A 14,293-nucleotide genomic window follows, 5' to 3' on the forward strand; every position below is an offset into this window, starting at 1 on the left:
TTAATTAATGATTGAAGTTTATCATACTAAAGTAATTTTTTTTTGAAAATGTTTCCAAATATATATTATTTCTAATTTATGTGCTCTAACATGTAATTAGTTATAATGTAACAAGATTTTAATTTGACATGTTTAAAATTTTAAGTTAAATCGAACAATTTCACTCAATTCGAAAAAAAAATTCAAATCAAGTTAGGATGATAAAGTAGGACTCGTAAACTCGATTAACTTGAAATTTTTTTCACTTGATTCAATCGAACACTCACCTTTAATAAACATAGGAAATTCAAAATTGAAAAAAAAACACAACAAATTCATTGAGAAGTAATGGTTGGACCTTCCAATATGCTTCTAATAAGTTGAATGATACAAGCTTTATTCTAATTTTCCAAATCTTTCATTCCTAGATCAACTTGAGACTTTGGAATGCTGATTTTACTCCAACTAGCCTTTGCTCCATGACTAGATGAATTCTTCCCCTTCCAAAAAAATCTACCACAAATTTGGTTAATATCCTTTATTACTAATTTAGGTAGAAAAAACTGCCTAGACTAGTAAATTTTCAAGTTAAAATAACATATTAGATCAATTGCATTAGCCCAACAAAACTAAGATGTTTGACAAACCAACTATCAACATTTGTTCTAATTTTCTCCAAAAGAGGTGTACAATCTTTGATAGTTAATCTTCTAGTTTCCAAAGGTATACCTAAGTTTCTCATAAAAAGTTTCCCAATTTGGAACCAAGTAATACTTTTCTCAAGTTATTTATTTTTATTAGGAGTCAATTAGCATATTTGGTCCTTTATTTGTGCAAATAAAACAGGAGCACATTAGCTTCTTGTAGTCAAAGTAGTTAAGCTATTTTACGAAGTTTTTAGTATAAATAGATGTTTTACACTGAGCTAAAAGTGTAGCACTTCAATTTTTGTTTCTTTTTATTATCTTGATTGAGTAATAATAATATCTAGCTTTATTTCTATTTAGAGTGTTTTTTTTTGTAATTGTGCCAACTGGTATCAAAGCTTTCTAATCACCAAGTGTTTTGATATTATTACTCAACCAAGATAAATAGTGGAAGTGCTTCTTCTGGAATAGATGTAGATAAGCTTGTTAGTAATAATCATAAATACTGGAAGCTATGCCTGAAAGATTTTTTATAGGGGTAAGAATTGTGGGATCTTATTGAAGGTGATGAAAAATCAATCCAAGATGATACTCCTCAAAATGTGGAGTTACGAAAAAAATGGAAAGTCAAATGTGGCAATGCTCTATTTTCTTTGCAATCATCGATAATAGAGAATACATTGGACATATTTGTGATCTGAAGTCACCAAAGCAAGTGTGGGAGATTCTTAAAAAGTTTTTTACTAAAAAGAATACAACTCAATTACAATATTTTGAGAATGAACTAGCGGACGTAACTCAAGGTAATTTTTCTGTTGAAGAATATTTCTTGAAAGTAAAAAATTTGTGTTCTGAAATTTCAGAATTGGATACGGAGGAGCCAGTGATTGATGCACGCTTGTGTTGCTATCCTATTTGTGGACTATGAAAAGATCTAAAGCCCTTTGTTTCTTCCATACAAGGATGGGCGAGTTAACCTTTCATTATTGAATTAGAAAATCTGCTTTCCAATTAGGAAGCTTTGCTAAACCAAATGACTAAGAACAACACGCTTTCTCCCAAATTAGAGGATGTGCTTTATGTCAAAGATCAAAAGAGAAAGAATTCCTACTCAAAGCCTTCAACAGGTGATAGAAAATAGTTTGGAACCAATGAGCAACCAAAAAGATCTTCCAAAGCTTGTTTCAAGTGCAAAAACTTAGACACCTCAAATGAAATTGTCGAGTGAAAGTGGTCTGTGATTGCTACGGGAAGTCAAGCCATATTAAGGCAAATTGTTCAGTCAAAATGCAAGAAACGGAAGAAAATACTGCTCATGAAAGCACTTAATTTCAACAACCAACTTGGGAGCAATGTTTATCCATTGAGGTTCTTGATCAGCCAACAATTGTGTCTTTGTTGTGCACCAGGATGACGTGTCTACAGATGTTAATACTTTTATTAACTACAACAAGGAATGGATTATTAATTCTAGTTGTTCTCATCATGCAACTAGAAATGGTACTCTTTTATCGGATGTTCATCTGTATTGTGAGAAGAAGGTTATTGTCACAGCTGATAATTCATTACATCCTATGATGAAAGAAGGAGATTTAAATGACGAAAGTGTTTTTCTCAAGGATGTTTATCATGTTCCTGGATTAAAGAAAAATCATGCTTTTGTCTCTCAAATAATAGATTCGGGAAGGTACGTTCTTTTTGGTCCTAATGATGTTCATATTCTCTCAAATTTGAAGTATATTGTTGTTGATGTTTTGTTTTCTGGAAAAAGAAAAGAATCTTTATATGTTTTATCTGCAAGTGATGAATATGTTAAAAAGGCTGGTGACACTATAAGCTCAATGCTTTGACATGTTCGCTTAGGTCATGTAGGATTTCAATTGCTGTAAAAGATTTCCACAAACCAACTTCTTGATGGTATTCCTATTTTTAAAAATAATCATCATCATAAGATTTCTCCAGGCTGCTAGTATGGAATATCTCATCGTCTTTCTTGCTCAAGTTCAAAGAGTAGAGCATTGGTGGCATTGCAATTAGTTTATTCAAATATTTTGAGGCCAACGAGAATGCCAAACTACACTGGTCTTCATTATGTGATGGTGATTGTGGATGATTTTTCTCGTTTCAGCTGGGTATATTTTTTACAACAAAAAAGTGAGGCTCCTACATTTATTTAGTTTAAGAATGATGTAGAAAAATAATTTGGGTTACAAATCAAGTGCCTGCGCATAGATAATAGAGGTGAATTTCTGTCAAATGACTTTATGGATTACTGTAGAAAGTATGAGATTCAGCGTCAAATGACTTGTCCAGAAACCCCACAACAAAATGGGGTTGTTGAGCGCAAGTTATCTCATCTTACATCAGTTTGTTTGTCTTGGATATAGATGAAAAATCTTTGAAGAAAACTATGGGCAACGATTTTTCAAACTGATTGTCATGTCATAAATCGACTGCCTACTTGGCTAGCGACAGAACCATCATCCTTTGAGTTGTTATATCAACGTAAACCCAATGTGAGTTATTTTCGTATTTTTGGGTCTATCTGTTATGTTCATATATTAAAACCCAATCGAACTAAGCTTGAACTAAAGGCCAAGTAATGTAATTTTTTTGGCTATGATGCTTATAGGAAAGGTTGGAAATATATGGATCTGAAAACAAAAAAAAGTTATTACCTCTCGTGATGTGGTGTTTGACGAAGTTTCAACTCACAAGGGTGATGCAAATAGCGACAAAGGTACAACTAATCTTGCACTTTTTCCTGATTATTCTGCATTAGGAAGAAATATTTTTTCAACTAAGGGACGTATTCAACTAGAGGAGAATATAGAGTTCATAACAAGTATTGAGTTTGCCACAAGGAAAAATCCTCTAAGATAAAAAAAGCTACCTATTCATTTGTTTGATTATGTAGTTGAGATGGATCATTTTTCTATTTTGTCTTGTTTTTTCATGGGAGATTCAGGTGAAAAGGAGCCGAAATAGTACAACAAAACTAAATGAGTTTTAGGATGGGAAAATACAATGGTAGAAGAAATTTCAGCACTCAACAGAAATGACACGTGAGAGCTTGCACCAAAACGAATGGATGTTGATTTAGTTACTTGTAAATGGGTTTACAAATTAAAGAAACGAGCTGATGGTACAATCGAGAGGTTGATCTACTGTAATTTGATATGACAAATTAGACTTTCCTAGTATACTTAATGAGCTTATTCTCAAGCAAAGTAGCATTTTTTCATAGTTTTTTTTTGTAATTTTTAATTTTTAAGTTAATAAGTGAAAATGTATTGTTTTTACTCATTTTGAGACCCAATTTGGCCAATAGTACCATTGTGGGCCCTAATGAGTGGTTGAAAAAGAGCAAAAATGGCACCAAGGTGAGGGTATTATGATATTTAAACATTGGAATTGCGATACCTCCTTCAGACTCGAAGATTAGAGACCACCCTTTAGTGGTATCGCGATATCCACTTTGGGTATCGTGATATCCATCCTTTAAAAATACCCTCAAGTTTGAAACTGTCCGAGCTATCGCAGTATCCTTTTTTTTGATATCGCAATATCGATATCCTGAGGGGACAAAATTAGACAAAAAGGGTAGGCTTTGTCCACTCGAAACACCAATTAGTGAATGCCTATAAATGTATTTTGGGCACACAAATTGGGACAAAATAACTGGTATATCAGCCAAAATTTGGCTAAATGAAAAAGGAGGCCTTATTACCTTAGTTAGGCTTAGTTTTCTCTACGTTTTTTGTTAGCTTTTCTTCTTCTTCTTCTAGGGTTTTTTATTTTCATTTCCTTAATTGTAGATTTTACATTTCCTAACAACTTATGTTATTGTTTTAGTTGTTCTTAGTGTTAGTTAAGTTAGTTATCACTGTAGCTTAGGTTTATTTTCATTTTTAGTCATTGTACCTTGGTTGTAAGACATTTTCAGATTTAGTTTAATGTATTTCAGTTTCTTTTACTTTGTAGTTGTTAAAGTTTACTCTTTTTATGTTTATTGCTTTAGATTTTCTTGCTGAATGTTTTTCTTTACATTCTTTTTAAGTTTTCTTGCATAAAAATCTAAATTTTTATATTGTTCTTAAGTTTTACTTTAATGACTTTTTCCTTTTCATTTCCACGGTTGTTAGTTTTATTTCCAGTATGAGTAGCTAAACTTTTAAGGGGGTTGGTTGATGAGATATGGTGAACTGATTTTTGGATGAAGGACTAAATCGTAACAAATTGGACTAATTTGAATGAACTTAAAAGCTTAGGCTTGTCAACCCTAAGGGAGCATTAAGACAAGTGAGACTGAGAGTAGACCTTATTGGGCACCAATTCATTAGTCCCAGGTTAACCAATGAGAGCGAGAGATAATCCGAATTAATTTGTCTAACTTGGTAAAGTGAAGGTCGAGAGGTAAAGCGGAGCCATTTTGGGAATTTAAGAGATTTGGATCCCTAATTCAAAGATTAGTAAACCACATCAATGTCAACCAACCATCGATTGTTATTTAATAGCTAATTTTGTAACCTTGCATGTTTTACAATTTAGTCCTTGCTAGCTAGATAGTAAAGTAAATTAATTTCTCTTAAGTTTATGATTTGTCGTAATATATTTTTGTGATTAGTTGGTTAGACTCTTTATTTTACACGCACGCTATTTAGAAAAATTTCAATCCACAACTCTCATGAGTTCAATCCTTAGAATACTATAGTGTAACGACCCTATAGTCAGAGGTGTCGAAAAGTGCATTATGGGGACTCCATTCTCGTAAATCAGACTCTTAAATATTTATTAAAAATATTTATAAAGTTAGTTGTGTAGTTAATTAGATTTTGGTTAAGTGAATTTGTATGAATTAATAGTTATTATAGTACAAGGATTACATCGCGTATAGGATGAAAATTGAATTATAGATTAAAAATTAATAGAGGGGCTGAAGTAGTAATTACCCAAATGCTTAATGTGGTAGACGACATTAATGGGGCATTATATATATAATAGTTTAATATATATAAGTTATATGATAATTAATAAACTAAAAGTTAAAAGTATGTATATATATTATATATATATTATAAAATAAATGAAATTATAATAGTATAGTAAGTGGAGACATGCAAAATTAAGAAAGAAAAAGAAAGAGAAAGAAAGAAATAGAGAAAGGAAGAACCACACACGGCCTAGGATTCCAAATTGTTCCAAGTTCAATTGGTTAATCAATTTAATCTATTTTCTTGTAATTTTTATTTTTTAGAATCTCGGTGTTAAGTACTACCCGACCTATGTTAAAATTTTAGCATTGATTAAGATTTTAAATGTTGTTAATGTTGAATATATTTTAGTATTAGGGATTAAATTGATAGATTTTTAAGTTAAAAATGGAAAATGATTAAATTGTAGAACAAATTGTAAATTTTGAGTAATAGGGACTAAATTGTGAAAAATTTAATATTTAGGGGTTTAATTGAAAATAAGGAGCTATATTTAGCTTAAAGTGAAATTAGTATAAAAATATAAGATTAAATGTGAAGAATAAAAATTAGTCTCGGTTTAAGGACTAAATTGGAATTTAAGCAAATATTGAGTAAAAATTGAAATATTCAATGTGAAATTGAATTGTGTATATTCAATGTGAAATTGAATTGTGTTGTATTGATGTATTTTAATTGTTTTAATTCCGTAGCTAACGTCGTACCAGAATCCTCGACTAAAAAGGGAAGGATAAAATCAACGTCGAATAGCTCAGAATCCACAGTTTGTGTTTCTATAATCCGAACTAAGTTGTAAATTATTGCATTTGAAATTTATTGCATATGGTAAGCATTGGAGATGATAATTAATGTCCTTTATAATTGAATTGAATTCATAGTTGATTGAATTAGATTAATTTGACATATGTTATGAATGTATTGAGTACTTGGAAATTTGAAATGAATATATGTGTAATTGTGATAATGTGCAAATATGAGAATTGAATATTGGTTGTATTTGAAAAGTGAAATGAAACCCTATTAACTGTATCGGGCTGAGTCAGATATAGATAGCATGCTATAGGATAGGAAGAGTTCAGAGATTTCTTCGACTTCGAGTTGATGAGGCACTGGGTGCCAATTTGCTTCGGTTTAACTGATGAGACACTGGGTGTCAATTTATATAGCGTTGGGCGCAATTACTTACTTTGAATTTATCCGATGAGGCACTTGGTACCAAACTAGTGTGTTGGTTAGATCTGTATATCCATTCGAGTCTAAGTTGTGTTAATAGGGGTAATTAAATAATAAAGTTCTATAATCGATATTGAATGATATTGTATGTGAAATGAAAATGAGATAGTGAATTGAAACTTGAAAAATGAGACATGTTGTGATTAAATGAAATACATGAGTTATGTACTCATGAATTGAATATTGAATGGATAATGCTATTGTATAAACAAATGTGGTTTGTTATGTGAAAATCTATTTATATAGCAAGTGATGTGAATTGATATATTTGTTAAACAAATCAAATATGATAGCATGTGAAAATTGATTATAGTATGAAATTATATGGTTATATGCTTGAACTTGAAATGGTCTATGATAGTTATGAGCTTAAACAATAGTATGATTTTATAGATTAAATTATGCATTTTTGTATCATTATGTCTTTAAATATTTGGATTATAGAAATAGTACTGAGTTTTACTCAACGTACAATTTTGTTTTCCGTGCGCAGGTTAGGTATTTCTCTTTTGATCGTCGATTCAGCATCCAGCAACAATCCCGATCTCAAATGTGGTGATGTTTATCTTTTGTAATGGCATGTACCTTGGATGCGTTTTTGTTTTTAATGAATTTGATATATGTTATGTAGTTGAGTTTGAATATAATGTTGTTTGGTATGTATATAAACATATGTTGTGTTTGAAGTCATAATTTGGGCATGTTGTTTTGAACCTAAGACATGTTAGGTGTTTGTGAATTTAAATGATGTTTTGGGTAGATATGATTTAAGCAAATTGATGGATTTTGGCATGTTTAAAACTTTGATTTGAATGATGCATTGATGATATGTTTTGATGATATAAATGTGGTACAAATGAGGGTACATTGGTTAGGCACCTAGGATAATCGTTTTGACATGTTTTGAGTGTGTTTGATCGTGTTTTGAACAAGTTAAACAAATGATTTTTGAGTTGCTTAATGCCTAAGCAAGTAGGAAATGGTAAACTTGTTGTTTAAGGCACATTTTAGGTCCACACAGTCAGACACATGGGAGTGTGACTTGGTTGTGTGAGACATATGGTTAGCACACGGGGGTGTGAGGCCATTTTCGAGGGTTACACGGCCTGACACAGGGGCGTCTGGCTTGGCCGTGTGACCCAAGTCAGTGAGTTACACGAGCACGGACACGGGCTGGGACACAACTGTGTGTCCCTACTTCGAATGCCTACACGGCTAGACACATGGGCGTGTGACTTGGCCGTGTGAGTCACACGTGACCCGTGTAGTTAAATTTTTTTTAACTTTTTCCTAAATTTTTCAAATGTTCCCAAATTAGTCCCAAATTGTTTCTAAAGTGATTTTTAGGCCTCGATGGCTTGAATAAAGGATGTTATACATGTATAATGATGAATTATATCATGATTATGGAATTGTTTGAAATGAATGATTTAGATTACATTTATTCGGTAATGCTTTGAAACCTTATTTCGACGACGGATACGGGTTAGAAGTGTTACATATAGTGTTCCATTGTAACACTACAAATATTACAACTGGCCTGCCACACTTGTAGTGAAACCGTAATTTTTATATATTGTTTTAGTTCTCAAGTGTTGATCATTTCATATCTCTCTCCCTGTTCGTTTCCGAGGACAGATAAAGAGAGAATAACATCAAGTTGTTGGGACCGTTTCTGTGGCATTGGTGTATGATTGAACTATTTTTATTTTCGTTGTGTGTACTTAAAGAGATAATTGGCGAAAGTTGATGTTATGGACACAAATTTGTTTTTATTTTTTAATTTATTTAACTCTTTTGTACTTGTAGGAGGCTTTTTCTGACTCAGACCCATAACAGTGTCTTGCCATTTGAGCCAAAATCGAAATGTATCATCATACACGCGAGGAGGGAACAACATCCAAGAGACGCCCAACCTCCACAAAGTGATTACCGCATTGAAGATCCATGAGTAGAAATTCAACTACCATCACACCCATTGTTCGAGGTAGCAATAATTGCCTAACGATTAATGCTAACAATTTCGAAATCAAACCAGCAATGATCCAAATGATACAAGTGAACCTTCAATTTCGAGGGTCAATGAAAGAGGATCCGAACCAACATCTTAAGAGATTTCTAACCATTTGCGATACCTTTAAATATAATGGGGTATCTGATGATGCTATCTTTTTTTAGTTATTTCCTTTCTCTCTTATTGATGATACGTTTATGTGGTTAGATTCGTAGCTAGTAGATTCCATCCATACTTTGGATGAGCTAGCAAGCAATTTTTTGGCAAAATATTTTCCCTCGGGCAAGACAATGAAACTTCGCATGGATATTACGAATTTTAGGCAATTGGAAGTTGATTCGCTATACAAGGCTTGGGAGCCTTTAATCTTATGCTACATTAGTGCCTATATCATGGATTACAAGATTGGATACAACTACAAGTTTTTTATAATGGGCTGGACGGAAATTTGTGCTCAAATCTTGACGGAGCATCCGCAGGGGCGTTCATGTCAAAGTTATACGCATAAGATTTCCAACTCATCGAGGACATAGTAATGAATTCTTATATATGGTTGGCTAAATGATTCACGTATAGAGCGAAACAATCGATTGTGATTGCAGTCGTTAGCGGGGACAAGTATCAACAAGTCCTCGAAAGGATCAATCTATTAAAGATGAGTTCAACCAAGGCACAAGTCCAAAATCATCCCTTTTTAACCCACTCTATTGTAGGAAATGATGGTAAAGGCACCTTGTGGGGGAACGCTAACGAGAGCAACCAAATGGAGGCCAACTATGTAGGGAATAAACGATATAATCCGTGCTCTAACACTTATAACTCTGGGTGGCGTGATCATTCGAGCCATAGGTGGGGAGGGAACCAAGGAGGTCCCTCCAATCAAGGAGCCCAAAACCTTAATCCTACTAGACCCAATGCACCTTATCAAACTCCATTACCATTTAGAGCACCCCAAGAGTAAGAAAGAAAACTAGCCTATAGTAGTGACCCTCCATTGTTGATTAGGGTCAACTAGACCAAGTTTTTCAATTGTTGCAAAATAATTTATCCTCTAGTATACCTAGTAATATTGAGCCAAACTTGAAGAGGGAAGGAAAAGAACATGCCCAAGTGATTACTCTTAAATCCGGGGTTGTGGCTAGGGAACCTATCTGACCAATTAGTGCGGATATAAAAGTGAGTGAGTAGGACTAGAGCGCCCACACTTCTAATGTTGGAAATGGGGTAGAAGAGAAGGAAGAACCCAAGAGTGAGCCTACGCGAGTTGAATCGGAAGATAGGATCATTCCAATACCACAACCAAATTTGATACACATACCCTTTTTTAGTAGACTAGAAGAGAAGAAAAAGTGAGACAATGAGGAGTTTCTAGGCTTTCTTAAAATGTTTAAGGCTTTGAATGTCAACCTCCCATTGCTTGAGGTCCTATAAAAAGTGTCGAAATATACCAAGTTCCTTAGGGAAGTGATGTTTAGGAGAAAGAAGACAGGGAGAAAAGAGCAGTTCACTCTTAATGCTGAGTGTAATGTTGTTATGTCTTGAAGAGTCCTACAAAAACTCAAGGACCCTAGTAGTTTCATCATTCCTATAGAAATTGGAGGTGTAAATTTTGGAAAGGTGCTTTGCAATCTTGGAGCAAGTATAAACTTAATTCCCTTTTCCATCTACCGTAGGTTAGGTTTAGGTGACCTTAGGGAAACTTCAGTAACCCTCCAACTAGCCGACAAGTCCCTATTCACCCAAATGGATTTTTGGAGGATGTTTCAGTGAGAGTTTGATAGTTCATCTTACCGGTTGTCCTCATAGCTCTTGACTCTGAGGAAGATTTAGAGATGCCAATTCTATTAGGGAGACCGTTCTTAGCAACCTCCAAAGCCACCATAGATGTAGGCAAAGGAGAGATGACGATGGACGTAGGTGGAAAGGTATAGACCTTTAGGTGTGTAAAACCCGAACCTAAGGTGAATGAAGTGTTCCCCAATAGTGATCTAGAGTGTCAAGCCATTCAGGTAGTGTTCAATCATGCAACTAACAATGTGAAATATTTGAAGTAGTGTATGTTTTTAGGTTCGAGACCGAAGATGCGAGGCATCTGAAAGAAGAAACGAGGCATTGTGAAGAAACAATCAGTGAATCAACTCGTAGGGTTAAAGAAAACGAGATGTGTACTAGTGCCCAAAACCCTGTACAAGCATCACTATAGGGGTGTTTCGTATCATCTCGAATGAAATTTTTAAGTTACCGCATGTGGCAATTGAACCAAAATTTTTTAAAAATTTGGATTATTAAGCATGGACTCTACATACTTTCAATATCTAGATTAGGATTTTAATTAGGTTGTTTTAATCTTGAACTTGGTAGGTTTGATTTTTTAGAGTTGAGAGAAAATTTGAAAATTTTGTAAATATTTTGGGGTTTGTTCAACAAATGACGATATCCAAGAGGGGTGTCGCGATTTCTCGAAAAGTTTCGATTGGTGGCCAAAAATTTTTCTATGTATCACTATGAGTAGCCTTTGGTATCGTGATACACTTGGAATTACAAAAAGTAAAAAAATTTGGTTTTACATAGTGGTATTACGATACCCAACACTTAGTATCGCGATACCACAGATAGATTGGAATTTGAAGGGTCCAAAAACAAAGGATATCACGATATCCACTCCTAAGTATCATGATACCCATGCTGGGTCGAGCAATACCCGGTTAAGGCATCGTGAATCATGTGTTTTAGAGGTTTTTAAAGCCTCCAAACTCCCCAAAACATTCATTTTATCTCAAATCCTTCAAATTTTAAATCCTTAAAAGCCCAAAACACTTTCCCCCTCTCTTATTTCCATTAGCTCTCTTCTAAATCCTTATTCATTTTCGATTTGATTTTCCTCCATTTTTTTCGTCTTTTCCTTGCTTTCTTTCTTTGAAGGTATCATTTCCTTCTTACTTGGGAAACACGAAGCTTCACCATTCCACACCACAAACCCACTATAACAACACGATTTAAGTTTTCCTTTTTCTCTACTTTATTTACATTTGATATTTTTTTCATCTTTATTATTATTATTTTTCTTTTAGTTTTAGTGTTGATTTGTTGCGGGTTAGTTGGTTAGTATTTGTTAGTAAATAGTCTACTTTAAAAGATAATATTCATGCCTCCTAGAATGACAAAAATGATCAACATCCCAATCCGAGCCACTTTCGAAACTGAAGTACCACTTGGTTAAGTTTAAATCGAAAAAGGCTGAAGACTTTCTTATCCATTCAAGGGCGATCATTTATTCTTGAATGAGGCTTCGACCCCTCGGTCTTGCATTGCGAAGAAGTTTGGGATCTTGTTCATTTTCATCATTGAATGATTTCGCCTTTGTTCCGACATCACCAACAATGATACCGACCATTTGGGAGTTTTACTACAACTTGAAATTCTCTAAAATATTAAATTTTATGTTAAGAAAAGGTCATTAACATCTCCTTGTAGGCAATTAATGACTATTATGGCGCACCTCATTGTGAAAGTGATGAGTTGTTCGCATCGGACCTCAATAAATTCAACAATGTTGGCATGGATGCCATTTTAGCTTATTTAACTTAGGGAAGGGGAGAGTGGAAGCGTGAGGGGTATCATAATCACCCCTATCTTTTAATTGGGTCATTATGTTTCTGGTTGCAAATTATGGACGCAGTTTATCTAAACGTGTATTAGCCCCCTTTTGAACACTAACACTGTTAATGTATTTTGAACTTCTCTTTTGTATTGTATTTTGCAGAAAAAGAGAGTGTCCTTGGGGCGATGGATAAATAAAGAAATCAGAAAGTGCATCTCAGGTGTAAAGGTTGCTATTTATTTTCCTCACCTGATCACAAACCTGTGTCATCGAGCAGGGGTGGAAATTCATCTAATCGAGCAATTTCACCGCCCCACTCAGAGTATCATTGGTGACATTATGCTTAGGTAGTTCCAAAAGCTCTATAGGAAGAAAATCCAAGAATGGAACCAAAGAAGAAAACAAAATATGGAATTGCCTCTGGTAATCAAGAAGAAAAGCATCATGAAGAAATTTGACGAGGAGCCTAAACAATGGGAACGTTCGTTTTCAATGGTTTCAAAAATGGTGGTTTTGAAACCCTGTATTTCAATGATTGAGTCAGGTAATATTATTATTTAATATTAACAAGTCTATATTAGGGTTAAATCTAGTTTTGGTACAATAAATTTTGGTGATTGAATAGTTAATTATTGAATAGGGGCTAAATCGTAAAAACCGTAAAAGTCTATCACTATTGATTTTTATTTTTTATAAAGGTTTATTAGATTAAAATAAAGGTTTAAAGTGGAAATTAAATAACTTTGATAGTTGGTGGACAGTTGGATGTTTAATATTAAGTAATTTTATATAAAATTTATGTTTAAAATAATGAAATGAATAAGTAAAAAGGTAAAAACAAGGTTTTATTTTTCATCTCCTATCATCTTCTCAATCGTCCCTAACCAAAGAAAACCTATAAACCATTCTTTTCATCTTCAATCTATTCAACTCTAATTTGGTAAGTAATTGCTAGCCCGTTTCTTGTAATTCTTATGTTTTTTGAATCCCTAGAGCTTGATGTAACTAGCCTATGGACTATTTTGTAAAACTATGAAAGTTTAGTAAAGCTATCACTGAAGGATTCTTGAAGTTTTTGGTGTTAATGGCTAGCATGTTAAGTGTAATTGTTAATAGGACTAAATTGTAAGTGAAATTTTTATAGTTTTGTCATTAAGGACTAAAATGTAAAATTTGAAAAATAATGAGATGAAAATTATATGTTACATGCTATTGGTATGTTAATTATGGATGTACTTAAGATCAGTTTCGGAATCGAATATCAAATTTGAAAGTTAAAGTATTTTCGGTTTTAGGGACTAAATTGGGATAAGTGTAAAACTAGAAGAATTGTTGTATAGATGAAATTTAGTTATTATATAATTTCAATATGCTATTAAATGATAATTGGAATATTTAATTGAGTCAAATTATGATTTAGATTAAGAATTACAACAATTGGAGAACTTACGCGAAAAAGAAGAAATTGTGGACTAGTCCCTATTAGCTAAATCACTATGGTTTTGTCAGGTAGGTTCATACAATATAAATAAGTTTATGTTGCTATCCTGTTATGCTTAATTATGAAATGGTGTTATTGATAATTATAAATTGTGGTATAAATTAAGGTTAAATCTTGACGAATTTAGTAAAAGTCTCGCATATGAAGTTATGAGTTGAACCTCGATGGAACCAAGCTCCAAAAATTGTTACGGACTCAAGGATACATGTACATTAAGCCCTGGCCAGGCTCTCTGTTGTGTAGGTTAATTCGGATGGGTTAACCAAGCACTATCGTTTACAATTAGCTCGGATGAGCAATTTATGCTTGTTGTGTAGGTTTTAC

Source organism: Gossypium hirsutum, chromosome D04 (genome assembly GCF_007990345.1).
Source record: "Gossypium hirsutum isolate 1008001.06 chromosome D04, Gossypium_hirsutum_v2.1, whole genome shotgun sequence".
Lineage (NCBI taxonomy): Eukaryota > Viridiplantae > Streptophyta > Magnoliopsida > Malvales > Malvaceae > Gossypium > Gossypium hirsutum.